The sequence below is a fragment of the Hibiscus syriacus genome, unplaced genomic scaffold, assembly GCF_006381635.1.
Source record: "Hibiscus syriacus cultivar Baekdansim isolate YM2019G1 unplaced genomic scaffold, ASM638163v2 tig00110160_pilon, whole genome shotgun sequence".
In the NCBI taxonomy this organism is placed as follows: Eukaryota; Viridiplantae; Streptophyta; class Magnoliopsida; order Malvales; family Malvaceae; genus Hibiscus; species Hibiscus syriacus.
In genome coordinates, this window is record NW_024062608.1 from 4,440,101 (window position 1) to 4,465,431 (window position 25,331).

Consider the following 25,331-nt stretch of genomic DNA (forward strand, 5'->3'; position numbering starts at 1 on the left):
GAGCTAAACCGAATGCTGGTTTGTTTCTTCGTTATGGGTAATGCATGTATCTTTCCTAGTCGTGAGTATTCTTTTTAGGGAGGTTTTTAACGAGGCTCGCTTCTAGGCCTAAGGTAATTTTAATCATCAATAAAATCATTTTGCCTAGCAGAACAAATAACAAATTAGTTGACACTGAGACAAGCTGAAATAGGCATTTAGGTCAAAACACCTTATTTTCTCTTTGTTCCTTCTACTACCGAGTCGAAGGATAAAGGAAACAAAGCTTAAATTCTTCTAAAATTAGTGAATAAATATCAAAGTTAAATTAAATTCTTGATATAGATTCTTGATTGCAAAATATTTTTGACGGTGTTTATCCAACTATTTAGATTGTTTAGGTGATACTGAATACAATAGAACTAGTAATAATTGTAAATAACTGGCATTGAATTTCAACCACTAGAGAATAATCAAAGAATTTATATGGTTGTAATATTTTTGTCTAAGAACATTACAGTTACGCTAAAGCTTGCCTACTTTTTTTATCAGTAAAAATTTAGCTGACCCAATTTCCATATGTAATGGGGTAAGGGGGGGTAGGGTAGTAGACTGCCCCCAACGCTAGGTTGAGAGCAGCTTCCGTGGAAGACCTCTTTTATTAATTACCCTCAATGGGACTCGATCCCACGACCACAAGGTTAATAGCCTTGCGCTCTACCAACTGAGCTAGATGGGCAATATAAAGATGGTTTATTAAGGATTTGAGAAAATAAACCCAAGACCTAAGTTGTGTGCCTCGACAAAAACCTCCCAACACCTAAATGGAGGAAAATATTACAATACAACTAGGAAACAAAAACAACTGGACAACTGATTTAACGGACTATCACAAAAAAAACAAAAGTGACTAGTTGATATATATGACATCTAAACATATCACACTTACAACCATGAGTTTTGCTAATGAAGGTTCCTTAACACTATGCTATAAAAGCTCTCCTTCCCAGCCCATCATTGGCTTGAAGATCCGTCATTCCAGTGAAGCTTCTAGGCACATAAACGAATAATTCACTCATTCATTTAACTGACTCCGGACCATATCAGACCATTGTTAAAACGACGAGAACTCAAAACAAGGACCTTCATCACGATCATCTGAATACTAGGTAACTCCCTCCCACTTCACACAATCAACATCAAGGTCCTCCTACACAAACATATGAATTTTAATAATCTCAAATGGCTTTCGCTTACACAACAAACAGCTCTATCAAGCCACCCCTCAATCAAACCCCTCGATCGTTAAAGCATACATGGCTAGCAGTGGAAAAAATCTATCAACAGTTACCACCAACTTTAGAGCACCATGCCACCCTGATAATGGCCAAAATAATACACGCCTCACTATGGACTATGGATTCAAATCGCGTTTTCGGTCGCGTTTTCGGTCGCGTTGCGTTTATCAAGGTCGCGGACATAACGAATGCTATCGCGGTCACTACGAGTATCACGGACGTGAATTTTTTTAATTCGCACAACTTATTACAAAATATAATAAATTTTAATTATAATTATAAAAAATCAATTTTAATGATATTTAGAGTGTTTTCTAACACTTATGAACTTCTAAAAACTTTTATTAATACATGAGCATTATTTTTACCATCATTAATTATTTTTATATTTATTTATAAATTTCTTAAAAATATTATACAATAAACATAAAATTAAAATTAGAATTTATAAATATAAAACAATTCATTACTTCTATTATCAATAATATAATACAAAATATAATAAACATTTACTAACAGTGAAGAAAAGTAAGTTTATTGCATAAATTAATAAATAATAAAAATAATTTAAGTGTTTAAAATTTAATTTCAACATTCAATCTCTTAAAATAAATCATAATCATTTAAAAAATTAACATAAAATTATCTATTATTATTCACTTACCAAAAATAACATATTAAAATTTAAAACTTACACTAAAATAAAATCAACAAAAAAACCCATAACATGTAACCCAAATCTTATTAATTTATTGGATTTCTTTTGGTCCAAACCTAAAAAATTAAAAGTAAAAAAAATATTTAAATCTAAAACATAAATAATTTTTTTAAATCCCAATCCTCTTCTTCTTCTTCTATCTCTGCGTGAGATAAGAGAGACAGAGAAACACAACAAAATCAAAAAATTTCTCTCATATTTATTTTTCGTTTGTGATTTTCATCAAAAAGCTTCATTTTTTTTCTAGTAGATGTGTTGTTGAAAGCTTCTCTTGTTCTTTCTTTGTTGAAAAATCATCAATTGGAACATCCTGTTCGTATGTTTTCTCCTCTTTGTTGTCCAAAAAACAGTTATGGGTATGATCATTTTTCTTCTTTTTTTTTCTTCTAAACTCTACTCTTTCCTCTAAAACCCAAAAAATCTGTGGATTTCAGTTGATTTGGTGTAACGGTAAATAACAGAAATAGCGGACCGCTATCACCGTGATCGATCGTTATCCGTTAAGTTGCGGCCGTAATCGACCGCTATCGGTGTGATTTCGTTTAATACCGTTATTTTGGACAATAACAGTATCGAACGACGGCACTATCATAAAATAGCGACCGCTATCACGTTTGCGCTCCGCTATTTGAAACACTGCTACGGACTAATCGCTACAAACTGGTTGGAGAGAAACTGCTACGGAAGATGCACCCAGGCGAAACTCAGATCAACTCAACAGACCACATATTCTATATAAGAAAATACCCACTGAATCTTCATATAAATTCTAAAACCACGGGACAAAAACAGTAGATAATAAGCACCCATAATGCAACCTTGGAACAAATCCACCTCTGCAGCATATTCAAATGGCATAAAATAAAATCACATCAAAAGCAAAACTCACCGTAGAACTGTAGACAACCTAACCCTACCTAAATCTTAAAATCAGATTCATCAACAACCTACACTATTCTTCTAACCACCAATATAATCGACGCTATATAACTTCTTTGAATATACTCTCCTCCGATCTTACAAACATCCCCACTCACTGCTCAAAAGATCCTTTCACAATAATCCCCAACCCACTCAAGAAAACATGAGCTTCAAGGAAACTCCTCTCAACCAAACAAAACAGAAAATCAAGCCTCCTTACCCGTCTGTCCTGCCTCTACCAACAACGCAATGTCTCGAATCGCCTCCTGTTCGTTTCCTTGGATTTGAATCCTCCGTAGCTTAAGGGTCATTCTAGCTTCCCTAGTAAACGCATCCCATCTAGCCTGCATATCTGAGTCGGAAAGGGATCCACCTTCAAGTTCTGAGATCTCCGGTGAAATTGCAAGATCTTTTTTCTTCGATCATTTAATAGCTTTGTCTCTCTTCTTCTCTGCTACAGGAAGGGTTTTGTCTTGAAAAACTCCAAGTGATCCGTATATTCTCCCCTGGTCCATTTTGGAGCATTTAGAGATTCAGGAATCTTCAAGCTGAAAACCTTGCCGTTGGAGCACTTGGTTTCATCTGCCGCTACTGGGATATTAACTTCATTCTCTGAACTCTTGACCCAACATTATTTAGATCATCCACTCGTTCAGCCCAGTTGTGGTATGGACCTGCATAAATTTCTACCTGGTCTTTCAAGACGTTAGCATTTTCATTCCTCTTAAAGCCCAAACTATTCATGTCTTCCAGTATTTTTTTATATGCATCTATGCTTATGCTGGGCCGAAACAACCCACAATTTTCTGGATTCTTTAAAGCATTATTAGACACGTTTGAGTTATTTGTCTCCCTCTCTAGCCTTTGTGATCTTTTGAATTACTTTTGTCGTACGTCGCCCCAATCATCTCATCCGCCTCTTCATCAGAATTGTGTTTATTCAATTTTCCTACAAAGGAAGGCACCTCAACTCTATCACCCACTAGCACCGATTCCCCAAAAGACCTATTTTGAGAATAAACATAATCATTGAAAACTTTTTCGGTGCCTATTACATTAATTGCTTTTTCTTTTCCAAAAACTTGTCCTCCGAATTATTTATGTTCTTCGCCTGGCCTGAGATCGGCGATGCCTCCGACGGGATCTCTTCTCCCTCTATTGTAGGCTTTCGCTAACCTTGTGCCTGATCGTTTGGTTCTGAATTATTCAACCGGATTGAATGTTCTGTACTTTCTGAAGACGAAGAGCTCTCCCCACTGATTTTCATGGTCTGCAGAGTTATCTGAGAAGCCTCTTTCAGTTACTAATACTTTGAAAATTACACCACTAACCTCAATTTCCACTGATTCTTCGATCCTTCAATCATAGTTGGTGTTAATTAACAAGGTTATTTTCTCTCCATTAGAGGACTGGTTCGCATTTTCACCTAGAGATTCCGAAGACCCCCATAGTTCCACGAGTCTTTTGAATGTAGTAGTGTTCCAACATTATAGAGGAACCCTCGAAACTTCAATCCAGGTCAATATTTCCACTTGATTCATGTCCTATTGTCGTCGACAACTAACATTAAAGTTAGTATCGTCGGTCGACAATTAACATTAAAATTAGTGTCGTCGTCGATCAACAAAAATAAAAAAACTAAAAGAGATGAGTAGCACCTAATGAGAGAAAACTAAGTTTTTTCAATCACCCTAAATAACATATGTGTATACTAGGAGATTATTTTATATTGAATAATATCTTTTAAAATCGTCACATAAAAGCCAAAAAAATATAAAATTAAGTGACAAATAATTTCTTTCTAACATGTTAAACTTATTTTTGTTGCATAAATAAAATTTCACCTTTAATATCATATATGAAAAATCAAACTGTTTAGACAAGAAAATAACTTAAGTGAAAAGACTATAAATTGAGTATTTTTACGGGGTTATCAACGTTATATAACTTCTTTGAATATACTCTCCTCTGATCTTAGAGACATCCCCACTCACTGCTCAAAAGTCATTTCACAATAATCCCCAACCCACTAAAGAAAACTCATTTCAACCAAACAAAACATAAAATCAAGCCTGCTTACTCGTCTGTCCTGTCTCTACCAACAACGCAATGTCTCGAATCGCCTACTGTTCGTTTCCTTGGATTTGAATCCCAAGTTTTTTCCGTAGCTTAAGGGTAGCTTCCCTAGTAAACACATCCCATCTAGTTTACGAATATGTTTACCAATATGCTTTTTTTAAATTACTGTTTATCTTTCATGTCATTGTTAACGGTGTGATTTTGCAGTCCATATTTCCAACAGTTTGTTGGTAATCTTTTGGGGTCTGGTTCATCTCTTCACTTTAGTTGTAGTATGTTTTAAGTGTTTCGTAGTATTTTGGTTCTGATTGTAATTTTTGTTGAAGAAGTATGTTGTCATGCGTCTGAAGTTAACTTATAGGAGCTATAGGTATGGTTCCATCGGAGCTAAACCGAAGTCTGGTTTGTTTATTGGTTATGGGTGATGTTTGTATCTCTCCTGGTCGTGAGTAGTCTTTTTAGGGAGGTAATTTTAATCATCAATAAAATCATTTTGCCGAGCAGAAAAAATAACAAAATAATTAACACCGAAACAAGTTGAAATAGGCATTTAGATCAAATAACCTTATTTTCTTTTTATTCTTTCTTCCACCGAGTCGAAGGATAAAGGAAACAAGCTCCTTCATTTTCTCCAACTTGCTTTTCTACCATTGACGAGTGATTGTTGAACCAAGAGAGACAAAGCTTAATTCTTCTAAAATTAGTGAATAAAAATCAAAATTAAGTTAAATTCTTGATATAGATTCTTGATTTCAAAATATTTTTGACGGTGTTTATCCAACTGTTTAGATTGTTTAGGTGATACTGAATACAATATAATTAGTAATAATTGTAAAAAACTGGCATTGAATTTCAGACGCTAGAGAATAATCAAAGAATTTAGATGGTTGTAATATTTTTGTCTAAGAACATTACAGTTACACTAAAGCTTGCCTACTCTTTTTTTATCAGCAAAGATAGTGTAATAAGGATTTGAGTAAGTAAACCCAAGACCTAAGTTGTGTGTCTCGACAAAAACCTCCCTACACTTAAATGGAGGAAAAGTGTACAATACAACTAGGAAACAAAAACAAATGGACATCTGATTTAACGGACTATCGCAAAAAAAAGCGACTAGTCGATATATATGACATATCAACATATCACACTTATAACCATGATTTTTTATAATGAAGGTTCCTTAACACTATGCTATAAAAACGCTCCTTCACAACCCATCATTGGCTTGAAGATCTGTCATTCCAGTGAAGCTTCTAGGTGCATAAACGAATAATTCACTCATTCATTTAACTGACTCCGGACCATCTCAAGCCATTGTTAAAATGACGAGAACTCAAAACAAGAACCTTTATTACGATCATCTGAATACTAGGTAACTCCTTCCCACTTCACACAATCAACATTAAAGGCCTCCTACACAAACATAGAAATTTTAACAATCTCAAATATCTTTGGCTTACACAACAAACAGCTCTATCAAGCCACCCCTCAATCAAACCCCTCGATCGCTAAAGCATACATGGCTAGCAGTGGAAAAATCCATCAATAGTTACCACCAACTTTAGAGCACCATGCCACCCTAAGAATGGCCAAAATAATACAAGCCTGAGATCGGCGATGTCTTCGACGGGATCTCTTATCCCTCAATTATAGGCTTTCAGTGACCTTGTGCCTGATCGTTTGGTTCTGAATTATTTAACCGGATTAGATGTTCTGTACTTTCTGAAGACGAAGAGTTGTCCCCACTGATCCCTATTTCTTTATACTGGTTTTCTAGGTCTGCAAAGTTATCTGAGAAGCCTCTTTCAGTTACTAGTACTTTAAAAATTACACCACCAACCCTAATTTCCACTTATTCTTCGATCCTTCGATCATAGTTGGTGTTAATTAACAAGGATATTTTCTCACCATTAAAGGATTGGTTCGTATTTTCACCTAGAGATTCCAAAGACCCCATAGTTTCACGAGTTTTTTGAATGTAGTAATGTTCCAACATTACAGAGGAACCCCCAAAACTTCAATCCAAGTTTCTCTTTCCACTTGTTTTAGGTCCTCCAGTCGTTGGTCGACAACTAACATTAAAGTTTGTGTCGTCTTCAATCAACAAAAACAAAAAATGAAAAGAGATGAGTGGCACACTAATGAGAGAAAACTAAGTTTTTTCAATCACCCCAAATAACATACGTGTATACTAGGAGATTATTTTATATTGAATAATATCTTTTAAAATTGTCACATAAAAGCCAAAAGAATATAAAATTGAGTGACAAATAATTTCTTTCTATCATGTCAAACTTATTTTTGTGGCATAAATAAAATTTCACCTTTAATATCATATAAAGTATGAAAAATCAAATTATCGTGAATAAAATTTAATGGTGACCTGTTTATAACGTCGTTGATTCAAAATAAATCATCAGAATAATAATCATCACTAGTACTTTCATTTTATTGAAGAAAAAAATTATAATGTTGCCATTTTTTCTAAACATCATTAAAAGATTTCCTACCAATTTTTTGGAAGCAAATTTTGACGTCAAACGTATAGTAATGAAAATCAATAACCATTTTAAAAATGTCATAAAAGATACGTAATCAATCACTAAATGAGACAAAATAAAAAATGTCACGTTTATAGTATATTTTATGACGTTATGAGCAACGTCATATAAAAGCACTACAACAAATAGGTTTAGCGACGTTTTAAATGCAAACGTCACAAAATGGTAACATTAGCAGCAATTTTTAGAAATGCCACTATAGATATGTCTATTGTGTCATTTTTAAAGAAAAGCAAGTGTTCAGTACTTTACTAGCATTTTTATATCCAATCGTCGCTTTTTTTCGTACTATAGTGGCACATTTTAATATTTTGCACCACAAAATGTATTTTATGTTGATATACTGCGGCGTTTGATGTTTAAAATGACATGATCGGAAGTTCTTTATCCCTTACCAGATTCTAAATCCCTAATTTTGTACTCTTCTTGTGAAATACAACGCTCTTGCTCACTTATCGGGCCTCATGATTTCCAAACACCCATTTTTCTGAAAATTCGTTCAAGTTAATACTCTTAAACGTTGGTTGATGGGTCTAAAGCCCATTGGTTGAGGAATTCATGGTGGATACCAAACTTAGTTATCTAAGTTCCATGTGGTCAAACGAATCCATGGAAAGACTCATAGTGCACATTCCTACTGCCTATCCCTATGATGAATAATGTGCATGCCCAGGATGAACTTAATTGCTCTTAATAAATTCATAGCTCAGGCTTTGGGTGGTCTTAGTGAGAAAGACTTAATGAATTTACTAATTTTGGCTGAATATCTATTCTTAATAAGTTCATAACCCAGAGTGAGTGGGTAATCCTAAATGAGAAGGAAATAATAAACTTACCGACAAAAGGTTGAGTTTGTTAAACCCTTAATAAATTCAAAGCCACGAATTTGGATGGTTCTATTGAGAAGGACTTATTGAATTTACCGATTAATGAGGTTGAATATTTATTCTTAATGACTTCTTAGCCCATAGTTTGGGTGGTTCATTAATAATAAACTTGAAGAAAGTCATCATACCCTTTGTGAGGTTGAGCTATTATAAAAGCTCTTAATTATTTCATATCCCTGTTAAGGGTGGTTTATGTTGAGTTAAACTTGATGAAATAACCTATATAAGTGAGAAGGGTTAGTTGTCTTCTATGAAAAATGTTGGGCCATTTTTCTAGAACACTTACTAGAATCCTGAGGTAAGATGGCCAAATATATACATATATATATATATATATATATATATATATATATATATATATATATATCTTACACATCGAGGACTCAGGTGGATGAAAGGGTTAGTTGTGTGTTATGAGTTTACCCTCATCTTAGAAAGTTCAGGACTAGTTTCACTTATCTAAGAGAATGATTGCTCATCATCACTATGTACTAGTTCCAGATACGTTCACTAGTGCTTAAGCAACGAATCTCGCTATTGCTCTTTTGGAAAGATTGTTTTCGAGTTTCAGAAGAATTCTTTCATATTAGTGGGGGAATCTTGGTAATGCTCTATCCCACATAGTATTGGAAACACTATTGGGAATGGGTATTTAAGGTTTGAATTCTTCACTTCCTTGTTGAGTGAAAGAGAACAAGAGGAACTCTCGTGCACCATCGTCGATGTCCGTTTGTTTGTCTCGGCTCGACTCGGCTCGGCTCGTGGTCGTGGTAATATGTGTCTTTGACACGTTTGTACGAATGTTATCTTTTTAGAGAAAATTCTTGTGGAAATTCTCTTTGAAAGAAACAAATGAAAAATTGTGAAAGATTTCACCTGATATTTATAGGCTACTGATGACTGTTTAAATTCAAATGATAACAGCTGATTTATGAGTTGTCTGGAATTAAACAGTTTTTTCTTAAATTAAATCACTGGACTGATTTCTAACTTTGTACACAGGGGACAAACTATTAATATCAGGTGTTACAAGACCTACATGATTTAATTTCTGGAGTTATAACAGCTGAATAATGGTGAAATGAACGTGAACTATTTTTAAGTCAGGTTCATCTGGACGTTTCAGCTGTTACAATGAAGGGTTTTAATCATTATTTTTTATGGACGATTTTAACCCTTATTCTAGCCTATAAATAGAGAGTTGAATTCAGCTTCTCAACTCACTCTCAATATTCAGAATTCACTCTCTAAGTGTTTTTTGAAGTTGTTCTCTGTGTGCTTTCTTATCAGAAGTACAATACCACCAGTAGTCCACTCTGGTTTCGGGTGTAGAAAACTTGGAGCAACCGTGTTAACCTTTGGGGAAGGATCGCCTACTGCAGCGATTACACACATCGAGGCGAATTCGTTTCTAAGGCAGTGGTTTTACCACGACACGGTTTACGAATCTGTTTATTTTAAATTACTGTTTATCTTTCATGTCAGTGCTAACGGTGTGATTTTGCAGTCCATATTTCCAATAATTTAGAGACGAATTCTTGTATACTGCAATTATGTCATCACTTTTGAGCAAACTGATTCCCGATCTTTCCAAGATCGATGCACTAGATGGAAAAAATTATAGAAGGTGGTCCCAATAAATCCTCATTTTCTTCGAGCAGCTTGATCTTGACTACGTGCTGCTTAAGCTACCACCTACCATGCCGCCAACCCCAGCTACCGGTAATGATAGAATGCGGTTCTGAATGATGCCTTAGTAACTGCCACCACTACTCTCGATACCTATGAGAAATACGAGAAGGATAACAAAATGGTGCAAGACCATCTGCTTAGTCACATGTCAAATAAATTATTTGATATATTTCTTATAGAAAGGAGTGCCAAGGCAATATGGGACACTCTGGAGAAAAAGTATGGTATGGACGATGCGGGCATCAAAAAGTACGTTGTTGGCGAATGGCTCAAATTCCAAATGACAAACGACAAGTCTATAATGGATCAAGTTCATGACTATGAGAACTTGGTCACTGACATCATCGCCGAATGGATGCAAATGTGTGAGGTACTGCAAGCCAATGTTCTCATTGAGAAGTTGCCCAAATCCTGGTCCGACTACTGCAATTCTCTTAAGCATAGGAAGAGAGAAATTTCGCTTGAAGAGCTGGTGGGCCATATGAATATTGAAGAAGCCAATCGTTTAAAATATAAGGTTACTAATTCTCTGAGTAATTTGTCTTTTATAGCTAACATAGTTGAGTCTAGATTCAAAAAGATCATGAAACGAGGGAATCAAGAGAAGAAGACAAAACCTCATAAGGTTACCAACTTCAAGAAGTCAGGAAAGGCCAAACCTGAAGGAAAGACGCTCAAGTGATATGTCTGCGGTTTAGCCAGCCACAAAGCTTATCAATGCCAACACCGCTCAGACTGCCAAAATGACAACAAGCCACAGATATACGTTGTAGAAAAAGATGATGAAATCATTGCTACGGTGGTCTCAGAAGTTAATATGGTGGAAAACAGTATGGTTCAATAGGAGCTAAACCGAAGTCTAGATTGTTTATTGGTTATGGGTGATCTTGTATCTCTCATGGTCGTGAGTATTCTTTTTAGAGAGGTTTTTAACGAGGCTCACTTTTAGGCCTAAGGTAATTTAATCATCAATAAAATCATTTTGCCGAGCAGAAAAAATAACAAAATAGTCAACACTGAGACAAGCTGAAATAGGTATTTAGGTCAAATCACCTTATTTTCTCTTTATTCCTTCTTCTATTGAGTCGAATGATAAAGGAAACAAACTCCTTCATTTTCTCCAACTTGTTTTTCTACCATTGACGAGTGATTGTTGAACCAAGAGAGACAAAGCTTAAAATCTTCTAAAATTAGTGAATAAAAATCAAAATTAAGTTAAATTCTCGATATAGATTCTTGATTGCAAAATATTTTTGACGGTGTTTATCCAACTATTTAGATTGTTTAGGTGATACTGAATACAATAGAACTAGTAATAATTGTAAATAACTGACATTGAATTTCAACCACTAGAGAATAATAAAAAATTTAGATGGTTGTAATATTTTGTCTAAGAACATTACAGTTACACTAAAGCTTGCCTACTTTTTTTTATCAGCAAAGACGGATCCCAAGTTCTTTCCGTAGCTTAAGGGTCATTCTAGCTTCCCTAGTAAACGCATCCCATCTAGCCTGCATATCTGAGTCGAAAAGGGATCCACCTTCAAGTTCTGAGATCTCCGGTGAAATCGCAGGATCTCCTTTTTTCTTCAGTCTTTTAATAGCTTTGTCTCTCTTCTTCTTCTCCGCTACAGAAAGGGTTTTGTCTTGAAAAACTCCAAGTGATCCGTATCTTCTCCCCTGGTCCATTTTGGAGCATTTAGAGATTCAGGAATCTTCAAGCTGGAAACCTTGCCGTTGGAGCACTTGGTTTCATCTGCCGCTACTGGGATATTAACTTCATTCTCTGAACTCTTGACCCAAAATTATTTAGATCATCCACTCGTTCAGCCCAGTTCTGGTATGGACCTGCATAAATTTTTACCTCGTCTTTCAAGATGTTAGCAATTTCATTTTAAAGCCCAAACAGTTCATTCTTCCAGTATTTATTTTTATATGCATCTATGCTTACGCTGGGCCGAAACAGCCCACAATTTTCTGGATTCTTTAAAGCATTATTAGACACGTTCGAGTTATCTGTCTCCCTCTCCAGCCTCCAGGTGATCTTTTGAATTACTTTAGCCGTACGTCGCCCCAATCATCTCATCCGCCTCTTCATCAGAATTGTGTTTATTCAATTTTCCTACAAACGAAGGCACCTCAACTCTATCACCCGCTAGCACCGATTCCCCAAAAGACCTATTTTGAGAATAAACATAATCATTGAAAACTTTTTCGACGCCTATTACATTAATTGCTTCATCTTTTCCGAAAACTTTGTCCTCTGAACTATTTTTGTTCTTCGCCTGGCCTGAGATTATTTTATATTAAATAATATCTTTTAAAATCGTCACATAAAAGTTAAAAAAATATAAAATAGAGTAATAAATAATTTATTTCTAGCATGTTAAACTTATTTTTGTGGCATAAATAAAATTTCACCTTTAATATCATATAAAATATGAAAAATTAAATTGTTGTGAATAAAATTTAATGGTGACCAGTTTATAACGTCGATGATTCAAAACAAATCATCAAAATAATAATCGTTACCAATACTTTCATTTTATTGAAGAAAAAATTTATAATGTTGCCATTTTTTTTCTAAACATCATTAAAAGATTTCCTACCAATTTTTTGGAAGCAAATTTTGGCGTCGAACGTATAGTAATAAAAATCAATAACCATTTTGAAAACGTCATAAAATATACGTTATCAACCACTAAATGTGACAAAATAAGAAAATGTTATGTTTATAGTATATTTTATGGCGTTAAGAGCAACGTCATGTAAAAGCACTACAACAAAACAGGTTTAGCGACGTTTTAAATGCAAACGTCACAAAATGGTAACATTAGCATCAATTTTTAGAAATGCCGCTGTAGATATGTCTATTGTGGCATTTTTTAAAGAAAAGCAAGTGTTTAGTACTTTACCGGCGTTTGTATATACAAATGCCGCAATTTTTTCGTACTATAGTGGCGCCTTTTAATATTTTGCGCGCAAAATGTATTTTATGTTGATATACTGCGGCGTTTGATGTTTAAAACGACACGATAGGAAGTTATTTATCCCGTACCCGGTTCTAAATCCCTAATTTTGTACTCCTCTTGTGAAATACAACGCTCCTGCTCACTTATCGGGCCTCATGATTTCCAAACACCCATTTTTCTGAAAAATTCGTTCAAGTTAATACCCTTAAACGTTGGTTGATGGGGATGCGGTAGTTCTTCAATGGACGCCGATTTCATTTCTAAAAACAACGCTCCTTCCCAGTGTCTTAGCTTGTGCCAATTACCTAAAGTTTTCGCCATATTCTTCGAAAGAGAAGATGAAAGAGAAACTATTATACGCCATAACAGAAGGGCCATAACAGAATGGCAAGGCTCATTCCACCTTTCATAGCTTCTTTTAAAGGTACGTATCTGTGAATTTGTAATTATCATTTACGTAGGTGCTCGGTTTGGTCAGTGTACATGAAAACGCGTGGTGAAGGGCAGTATAGTTGGGGATCTTGATGGGAATGGAAATAGGTGACAGAATATTTGTGGTGGGATTTGTAAGTAGAGAATGGGAGTTGTTTTAGTTTTCAAGTTGAGGTCTTGGCTTTTGTATATATAGGAGTGATGGCTATTTCTAACTTTTTATCAATGCTCAAAGATGCATGGTAATTTGAGGACTTAGGGTTTGAAGATGGAAATGGGAATCCATTATTCTTGGGGTATGGATTTCTTATTTTTCCTTTAAAAGTTCGTTCAATGCTCAGGTTCTTTAGGGTCTTGCAAATCCTATTTTCGTTTCCTGTTTAATGATCTTTATGTGTTTGATTAGAACCTTTTTGTGCGTGTAGAATTGATTGTTATTACGTAGTGCCAAGACCATGGTTTGTATTTCTATATCAATTAATATTTGTTAAAGGTTGAATGTTATAGTTTTTTTTCTAAAAGTTTAACAGAGATTATCTTATTATTTGTTTGAATTATTAACTTACACCACTAACAGAATTCTTGTGGGGCTTTTCAAAGATATAACAAACATGAAGGAAAATGTGAAACCATTACTTTTGGACTGCTAAATAAACAAAGTCTTCTAAATGACTTATCCGAGGCTGGAAGAGTGTCCAGCAAAGATTTCGACGGCAGAAAAGTAAACAATGGTAACTGGGACCCTTTATAACATCTTTTAATATTCAACATTGATGGATGTACTCTAAATGTAGGGTGTCACACGCGAAAATTCTTGAGCTTTATTAATTAATAATTTAATCAATTTAGGGACTTAATTGTAAGTTTTTAAAACTTGCAGCTCATTTTTGAACTTGTGGGAAATTTAAGAACTTAACCCTGAATTGTCCTATTTTTTTGGTCTATAGAAAATTTAAAATGGGAAAATGCGTGGTTAGAGGTTTTGAAAACCCTTGCATAATCAACCATGCCCCTACCAATCAAGCTAGGCTAATATTTTAATCTGAAATAATAATAATTTCTTTTGGATTGAATAAAATGAGTAACCCATTTCCCATAACCAGAAAACCCCAACGTGAAGCAAACCCCAAAATCAACTCCTAACCTACATGATTTTAAGCCATTCCCATCGCATCTCCATTCAGCCTCTTCCGGTCGCGGTGAGGTACCCGCGATCCAACCCCGACCCCTGGTTTACCCAGATCGGCCGCCATCAGTCGCGAAGCAGTAGAGACCCGCTGAACCCCCGCCGCTTTCCCTCCCTCAATCCGCCTTGCTCCGGCCGGTGGTGTAGGTCACCACCACCTCCAATCAGGGCGCTAAGTCGCCGCGTCCAAGACCCCTCAATCAATTCGTCGAAAGGAGCCGCTGTTTTTCGTGGAGATGTCAAAGAAGCTTGGCCGAAAACACCTACCCCATTGCTCGATTAACTACAAAATCCAGCTACCATGGTCACTCCCAAACCTCACCACCTATACCATCGGACTCCCCTCCTCCATGCGCCCAAAACCTGACTGGGTTTGTCTTCCGAAGTCGTTATGTCGTCGATAGTCATTTTGGGGTAAGATTCAAATGTTTTCGGGTTGATTTAAATTGCTTTGGATGAATATTGGGTTATTGCTGAATTGATGATGTTGCTTTGGTGCTTCCGGAATGCTTGGCTGCCACCCTCGACCTCGTCGCCGTCGTCACACACAGCCATGCACCGTCGCTTGCGCGTGGGGCTCGTCGCACAGCTTTGATTTCTTTTAGAAACGTCCCAGGTGGATCGAACAAGCCCAACCCAGCCTGATTCAGGTATGTTTAACCCGATCGAGTCAACCTGAACTGGTTAAGTTGAGTTAACTCGTTCGAGTCAACTCGTCCGAGTCAACCCGTTAACTTTGATTGTGACCTTTGACTTTAACCAGAGTTGATCGTCGACCGTTTACTTTGACCCAAAAGTTAATTTTTTTGAAAAGTCATATTTTTTGTTTTCGACGTCTTGAGTCTGAATCCGAAGTTTGTTTCCCCAAATTCAAACCCGGTAAGTTGTTTTTTTAGCATTTTACCTTCCGATTCGATTCATTTTCTATAATTAAGCATCGTTTCTGATGTAATTTCTGTTTATATGTATCTGGGATATTATTGGATGTTGGATTCAAGTTTGAGAGTGAACTAATGGAGTTTAAATGTTCGATCGATGGAGCACGAAAATCGAGGTAATACATTACTACCTTATGCATGCTTAATGGAACATATTGGTATTGATAAATGCATGATTGAATATATATAGTTACTTGTGTGTAGTTAAAATTTCTAAACTCGATCTGAATGTGAAATAAAGTGAATTAAACTGAATAAGGCTCATACTACATTCATAGACACAAGAAGACTGATAAGAAAAGATTTCAAGTTCGGTGATTATCTGGAAAAGGAAATAACCTTAGAATCTCAAAATTCTATTTGTCTTGTTAAAAGCTTTAATACCGAAATTATCTGGTTATGAAATTACAAAATGGCCTTTATAAGGTAAAAATGACCTGGACTGACCTTGATAGTGAAAGTACCCTGAGAATTCGTAATTAATTTGATAAACTATTGTTTCATCTGTTAAATTATTGATGTGCTCATATAGTCACTAATAATCGGATCCTAACATTCGATAAGGTACAAGACCTATAATTATTGATTTTTTAGTAAGCACCTAAAGACTAAAACATCGAAAGTACAATTCATGTTTGAATTATTCAGAAAATTGAATTAAATGGAAATACTGGATGGAAGGAAAGGACTGGAATACCCTTGAACTGTAAAATAACCAAAATGTCCCTGGAGTGTAATTGACCTAAGATACCCTTAAGTCATCGAATGATTGAATACTTGTTTGTCTCCTCGAGGTTCGTTCGATTATAATTCTAAAAGTACTTAGCTCAACTCTATGGCGCAATTAGTACTAAGAAGTGAATATTTGTGAGACTACTCTACCCGTAAACTAGGTAAGTATCGCATTATTGGGATCTGATCAGTTCGATTGGATTTGGAAGTTGGATAAGACACTTGAAATATGAAATATTGTAAATCACTGCTTGCCTTTATTAAACTAAATTACAAAAATTTCTCAGGAATTTAAATGACTATAATGCCCTTATGTGTATGATTTACGGAATCACCACAAGAATATCTGAATCTTAAATAATTCTAATGTAGCAGTTTCTGACATATCTTAGGGTTATATATGAATATTATACGATACTAATGTATCACTTTCCTAATGATTGTACAGTCTGTTAGTAATCCAACTTTTTAAAAAGGGATTTCATTCCTCATGTTCGATTAGTTGAATAAGTTTAATGTTTACCTCTCTAGATAATTACCAATTACCTTCGGAAAATAACTAGATCATACAGTGTGTTTTCTATGTGTTATATGATTGTTTTATCTGTTTTGAAATGTGTTTTACCAAGATTTTTGAGTTATTGAAGTTTTAAGTCTGCATGTCTGATTCATGATCTCTGGATACTGTTTTTACTGAATTGATATGACTGAACTCTGATTTCTCTACTACCGTAATATACTGTCTGAAAACTAATTTCTTCGGGGTACTCTGTGATCTGGTATGAAGTCTCTGTAGGTTCAACTCTGATCAAGCTGGTAATTCCTTATACAGGTTCAACATCGATTGGTTGGTAATTCCTTATATAGGTTTGTATAAGTTCAATATTGATCAGCTGATAATTCCTAATGGATCTAAGGCGAACTTTGGGCGGGCTCCTAGGCCCAATAGGCCTAGTGGTAAGACCTTATAGACCCTAAAGTACTCCCTTAGGGTGACACCTTTGCTATGTGCTTTGGGTAAGTCTTTATGGACCTGAGGGCACACCCCTTAGGTGGGCACCTACGCTTCGACTAAGGTAAGACCTTATGGACCCAAGATGCTCCCTTAGATTGGCACCTATGCCTAATGGGCCTAGGGTAAGTCCTTATGGATGCAGTTCTGGGGAACTGCATATTGGTGTTCGGTTGGAGAGCTTTACTATGGTCTTACAAATATGTTTTAAATTGTTACTATTTTTAAAAAAGATATGTCATTTTCACTGGTTTTGGTTGGAACACACTAGACATCCTATTTTGATCTCCTGAACCTGGTCCTCTGAACTTTTCCTCTGAATTGTAAGCTTTTTGTCTTTTACTCGAAGAAATATCAGTGAAACCTCAGCTCATCCCGAAAACTTGTAGACGTCTGAATCAATAAGGAAAATTTTATGTTTTTCCATTTATCTGCATTTCCTTCAGCATCACTTGGTAGTTCTGTATTACTGAGTTTTAGGAATATCATCATATTTGTCAAGAAAGCATAATTTTGATTTCTAACTTTCCGGAGACTCAAACCACCACATGAGGACAATTGATAAAGTGAATCCCAACTAATAAGAGAAAGGCAAGGCGATGAGGAATTAGAACCCCATATAAAAAATGAACAATGCACTCAATTTTATTACAAAGGTTTAGCGGCAACTGACAGGATTACATGAAATAAGTCAGGATGCTCAGGATAGTCGATTTGGCCAAAGCAATTGCCCATAAGAGAAATGGTGCTAGTCGACCACCCATCAAATTTTTTAATAATTTAGTCGATGATAAATTGATAGATATCCATCATGGCTCTAGTGTGACGAATAGAAACATCGAGGTTGAAAATTTTTATCTTGTAATCATCATAGACTATATAAAAAATAAATTTATCATTGTTTTCATCTTATTTTACTTAAAAGAATTTTAAAATTTAAATTTATCTTTTTTATAGTTTGGAATTTAATTATATTATCGATAAAATTTTAAGTCTGCTTTAATTAAATAATAAAAAATAATAAAGAAAAGCCTCCAACTCAAGTAACTCAAACCGTTTTTAGTCAATTCAATCTATCCCTTACACTATAACGTATGCACTCCATGGCTCTGATAAATGTGGATCAATTATCAACCAAGAGTTTTTCGGGTACGACAGACCACAATGGTATGGATGAAGACATCAAGATTCGGAAGAAATCAAATACGCTGCCCCACTTAGAAAGCAACCTCGTCCAATTATTTTACACCAAACTTGTCCGCGATATTACTATTTTGGATAAAATAGTATTTAGTTATCCAATTATTTTTATGATACTGTTTTAATTTTTTGTTGTTGTAATTATTCAAACATGAATAGATGAAGAAAGAGAAATGGGGCAGTTGACTTTTGAAATTTTTAAAATTATTATATATTTTAAATTATTTTTATGTATTGTTATTGAAAATCTATTTTTTTACTAAAAATATTGAATAAAATAATTTATTAATTTAATTGTTAATTAAAATCAAAGAGTAAATTTGAAATTAATTATCAAAATAAAAATCACAGAAGATTTAAATCCTTGAAGTCTAAAATATAAATAGGGGAAAGTGAGGGGTTTGTATGAAATTTGACCATTTAAATTAAAACAAAAGTATGGGGGTTAGTGTAATTTAGCCATATATATTAAAACATAAACATATAATTGTCTAAAATCTAAAAGGGGGAAATTATGGGGTTCATGAATTTGACCATTTGAAAATAACATAAACGGGGGTTGGATTGTAATTTTACCATTGAAAATTAAAATTCACACCCTTCGTGCAAATCAACTGGGATGCTGCATAGCAGGGCCGGTCCTGACTATATTTTGGTGCAGCGCGAAATTTAGAAAATGAACTCCTAATTTAGAAAAATAAAATTAAGAAATATGTAATATTTTTTTATTAAATTAAATAAATAGTAATTCCTTACAAGATCAAAAATGTCAAAAATATATTTAAATATATAATATTTATAAAAAAAACATTGTCTTCTAACATTTCTTGATGTAAAATTAATGATGATAGTGTCAACATTAATGTTTTCCAATATATTTTCTCAATATATAACATATAATTTTGAAATAAAAAATCGATTCTATCCAGAATTAGGAAATATATAGAAATCAAAAGAAATAATTTGGAAACATGATCTTACCTAGAATTTTAAGAATAATATTCAATATGATTTAAACATCACAACTGATGATAAACAATTGTGATTTTGAATTTGTGAGAAATATGAGAAATTAAAAAGTAAGAGTAGTCAATTTTAGAGGAATTGTAAAATATGAAAGAAAAAAGAAACATGCTAATTATATTTCACTTTTTTCCTTTCATTGAGTTTTAAAGAGAAAAAAAAAAAGCATTAATAATTTTTTTCATTAATATAGATAATCAGAAAAGAGATTCGATGAATTGATGGTGAGAATTTGAAAATATCATAATAAAAAGATTCAATTGGATTTTTTTTTTAATTTTGGGAAAGAATATTAATTAGATTTTTATGGGAAGTTAAACAATTTATTAACGTTAATATAAAAATTCATTGTTGACAATTGACACTTTAATAAATTATGGGTCTCATTATTTTATTTTTAAAAAATTTTAAATTTATTATATTTAATAAACTCATAGTCTCTATTATTTCATTACTTCCTTTAATTTATTATAAAAAATTAAGAAAAAAATATTATTTTAAAAAAATTATTTTATTGGCCCTGGGCGGGCCAACCTTGCTGCATAACTCCTCCTGGTGACCGACTGTGCTATTGTCAAATGATTGTTGGGTGATTATTGGGCACGGTGAATCGGGCGACGATAAACGGTAACATTAGATTTATAATATAATATTTTCTCATGAGTTTTCCGGCAAGTTAAGATCTCTAACGATGACAATTGCTCATGACCGTTCTTAACTTAAATAATGTGCAAATTCTAATTCTAAATTGTCGAGAAGATCTTTTTTCGGAGAAAACAAGTGTCGTTATTTTCTAAATCTCGTCTCGAAAAAGTAGGTGTTTTTCTTCTTACATAAGATAAAACACAATTTGAGGAGTCGCAACCAATCATTTATCGAAGTGTGATTGGTCACCAAAAACGCTATGTTATTTTAATAAAATTTATAAAAAATAGTATTAAAACAACACAAAAAGAGTATGCTTACCAGAAAATGAGTTCGGGAGTCGGTTACGTATGAGGAATGATTAGCACCCCCATAAAGCCAAAATTGGTATATTTGTTTATTAATTATTGTCTTTACAGTAAAAATTTACAAAATCTGAATTTTATTTAATTTTATGATCCCTTCAACAAATATCAAGGATATTATATTATATTATACCAATAATCATTTAAAATAAATTCCTAACAAGTTAAGAAAATATTTTTATGATTCATTGTATAAAATAATATAACCCGAATACATATAATAACTATAATAAATTAAATCATGAAAATATCAAAATTCTAGGTATTAACGGTGTAATTTAACCATAAATAATTATACGAGATTAAAATATAAATTATTAAGATAATAGGGACTAACATGAATATTTTACCTTAAATATATATAAATATTGGTTATTGACTAAAAAGAAATAAAATAAAATTCGAAGACAAAAAGGAAATGCACACAAATTTATTTTTAGTGACCATAATGTAAATTTACAAAATTAGAGGAATTGAGGACGGGGTTTTCCCATTCTCAAATTACACAGATACCCCTCCCCAAAACGACGCCGTTTAGGAAGGGTATAAATATGCCAAAACCGGCCATTTTAGGCTTTAAGCCTTCATTTTCTCATTTATATTTATCTCTCTAAGAGAGAAAGTAAAAATTCTCTCTCGCCTCTCTCTAGAAATTATCACAGGAGGGAAGGCCGGCAACCGTACGCCGGCGTCGACAGCTACCGTCGACCACCATTCACGGTGGTCAGAATTTACAAAATTACACTAAAATAAACCCTTTTTAACCCTAAAACCGAATCCAACATCTATTCTTTCTAAAAACCCCTCATACGCAGTAGATCTAGGCATTTTACCTTCGATGTCTCGGTTCTCCGATGGCGCGTGGAGGCTCCGACGACTGTGGTAAGTCTTTTCTCTTTTCTTTCGACTTGCTACTGCTGGTTGTGGATTGCTCTCTGTATTTCGTCTCTTGCTTGTTGTCGTTCATGTCCTCGTTCTCTCTCTCCCTCATTGTTCTGTTCCTTTCTCTGTCTGTCTTTTCTTTATAAGATGAATGGCCTTTAATAGGCCTCGGACTCCGTTTGTAATAATGAACCTTTCGGTGAGTCACCAGAGCTAGGTGGTGACTCACCCTATGAACGATGAGGTACACGATTATCTTGCATCTTCTGGATTCTTATGGTAAGGAGGTGGTGGCGTGACAACTGCTGGTTGAAACACTTGGAGGCGGCTTCCAGAATAGCCCTAGGTTGTAATGAAACCCTAGGGTTTCTACTGGATGAATATGGGCCCTCTATTTCCCTTTTGATCGAACGATGGTGATGAAGAGGCGACTGGAGAAGATGAGGAAATCCTAGCAGAAACGGGCTTGCTGGGTTTTGTTTTTGGGCTTGGACTGGTTCTAGGCCTGGACCGGTTCTAGATCTGCTGGACTTCTCAGGTCAGGGCCTCCGGTTCTTCTAAATGGGATTTGGTTGTAATTGGGCCCTGGGTTTTTACTGTAACTAGGCCTTCTGGGTCAGATTTGTAAATGGCTCCTGTAATAAATTTATTATTTAATAATAATAATAATATAATAATAATAATAAAAAAAAGACAGGATGAAAATGATTGTTGACAGCCGCCCCTCTTTGCTCATTTTTGTGTTAACAAGAATAGAGCAAAGACAAAAAAGCAAGGAGTTTTCGTCCGGTTGATTTCATGTTTTGATAGGAAATTCGCTCCTCTCTTAATTCAGGGGAGATCAGATTGGTGGATGCTATTGTTCCTTCGTGATGAGGACGTCTGGCTATCTAAGGATGACGCGACTTCACGTGATGAGGAGTTCTGGTCAGTGGATGACATTGTTCCTTCGTGATGAGGACATCTGACCATCTTTAAAGATAATTGAGATAACATGATTCCTTTGTGATGAAGACTTCTTGCTATCTAAGGATGACTCGGCTCCTACGTGATTAGGATTTCTGGTCGATGGATGACATTGTTCCTTTGTGATGAGGACATCTGGCCATCTTTAAAGATAATTGAGATAACACGGTTCCTTCGTGATGAAGACTTCTAGCTATCTAAGGATGACTCAACTCCTACATGATGAGAAGTTCTGGTCGATGAATGACATTTTTCCTTCGTGATGATGACATCTGGCCATCTTTAAAGATAATTGAGATAGCATGGTTCCTTCATGATGAAGACTTATGGCTATCTAAGGATGACTCGGTTCCTAGGTGATGAGAAATTCTGGTTCAATGGATGACATTGTTCATTCGTGATGAGGACATCTAGCCATCTTTAAAGATAATTGAGATAACACGGTTCCTTCATGATGAGGACTTATGGCTAGCTAAGGATGACTCGGCTCATACGTGATAAGGAGTTCTGGTCGATGAATAACATTGTTCCTTCATGATGAGGACATCTGACCATCTTTAAATATAATTGAGATAACACGGTTCCTTCATGATGAGGACTTCTGGCTATCTAAGGATAACTCAGCTCTTACGTGATGAGGAGTTTTGGTCGATGGATGACATTGTTCCTTCATGATGAGGACATCTAGACATCTTTAAAGATAATTGAGATAATACGGTTCCTTTGTGATGAGGACTCCAAGCTATCTAAGGATGAGTCAGCTTCTACGTGATGAGGAGTTCTGGTCGATGGATGACATTGTTCCTTCGTGATGAGGACGTCTGGTAATCTTTAAAGATAATTGAGATAACACGGTTCCTTCGCGATGAGGACGTCTGGCTATCTAAGAATGACTCGGCTCCTACATAATGAGGAGTTCTAGTCGACGGGTGACATTGTTCATTCATGATGAAGACGTTTGGCCATCTTTAGAGATAATTGAGATAACACGGTTCCTTCGTGATGAGGAATTCTGGCTATCTAAGAATGACTCGGCTCCTACGTGATGAGGAGTTCTGGTCGATAGATGACATTGTTCCTTCATGATGAGGACGTCTAGTCCTCTTTAGAAATAATTGAGATAGCACGGTTCATTAGTGATGAGGAATTCTGGATATCTAAGAATGACTCAGCTCCTACGTGATGAGGAGTTTTGGTCGATGGATGACATTGTTCCTTCTTGATGAGGACGTCTGACCATCTTTAGAAATAATTGAGATAACACGGTTCATTCGTGATGAGGACGTATGGCTATCTAAGGATGACTCGGCTCCTACGTGATGAGGAGTTATGGTCTTGAGGTTGATTTGCTTCTCTATTCTTCCATGAAGATCAGACTCGAAATTGATTTAATTTCACTACTCTTCCGAGGAGACCAAATCTGTAATAAGAATAACATGTTTCACTACTCTTTCGTGGAGATCACACTCGAAGTTGATTTGCTTTCACTACTCTTTCGGGGAGACCAAATCTGCAATATTGACTTCTCTTCATGAGAAAGTCAAGGATTGACTCTTCTGGGGAGTTAGAAATAAAAAAAGGTTGACTTCTCTTCACGAGGAAGTCAAAATGTATGTATGAAATGATGTATGATGTAATGACATGTATTATGTATAAATTCATGTTTTCTTGATCTTTGAAGAGATGGCTGCCAAAAGCAATCTTTATTATTTTCCTTGTTTTGCATTAATGTGCATTCTTGCCAGCATTATGCTATGTCAATTCCTTCTTGCCCCAACAACTTCTTGCCCCTGATAAGATTGACTTTCTTTACCTGAACTTGTGTAAAAATTCAAAAAAGCTCTTATCTTTGAAATGAAGAATTTCCCTCTTAGGGAAAGCAATATCTGTTATGATTTGACTCTTGAAACCCATCTAAGGGAGGATCTATTCTAATTCCTTTCATATCTCCACATCTAATCAGATCTCGAACAAATTTGTTTGTACCACATTGTTCAATCTTATTTGGCTCCACTAGTTTCTTGCTGTAAAAATTTTAGCTCCCCTTCCATGGAAAGAAATCTTCATAATTTCTCATTTTGAACCTTGGAGTTGAAGAAGACAAACTTCATCATGAGTAACATCATATGATCACAACATTGGTTCAGCACCATAGTCACTGGTTAGTAAAACATTTGACAACACATTCATCCTTTCCTGTTGCTTCTGCCTGGATAATTTTCAACCAGAGAACTCTTTACATGGTATTCATAGCTTTTGTATAGCGTTACAAGGACACCAAAAGACTAAGCTTAGCGGGAATACAAGTGGGGTGTTTTGGCTTGTCAACATCAATTTAGGTGAAATTACCAGGATAATTCAACCGTATGATGGACAAAATGATCGTATATGGCAAACTCCCCTATCACTATTTTCATTCTTCGTACCTTTCCATCTCATTGAAAATATTTGCTCAAATCCATGATCTTATATTCCTGGATAATATGGGTCTCCCAAAATACCCCAACATTTGCTGATACGAACGTTCAAAATGCATTTAAAATTATTTCTTGTTGATATGAGCCTTCAAAATGCCCCAACATTTTTTATGCTGATATGAACCTTCAAAATGTCCTAACATTATTTCTTGCTGATATGAGCCTTCAAAATATCTCAACATTCCAAGTTGTAAGGCTCACTCTCAATGTCCATTGGATTTGAATCTTATGATCCCTACGAGGTCCAACTTTGATAATGCCCCATTGTGGGTACTCGTGGCTCTATTCGTGCCCAAATCTCTAAATCTTGAATACTCTTATTCTACTAAAAAACACTGTTGTTAAGTAACTTGAGGTATTCTCTTC

General features: G+C 35.0%; 1 non-coding gene across 1 annotated transcript; it reads right to left on the reverse strand.

The window, feature by feature from the left end:
- Positions 1-644: 644 nt before the first annotated feature.
- On the reverse strand, positions 645-719 carry TRNAN-AUU. Its single transcript has one exon. It is a non-coding gene; the product is annotated as a tRNA-Asn (tRNA).
- Positions 720-25,331: the final 24,612 nt, after the last annotated feature.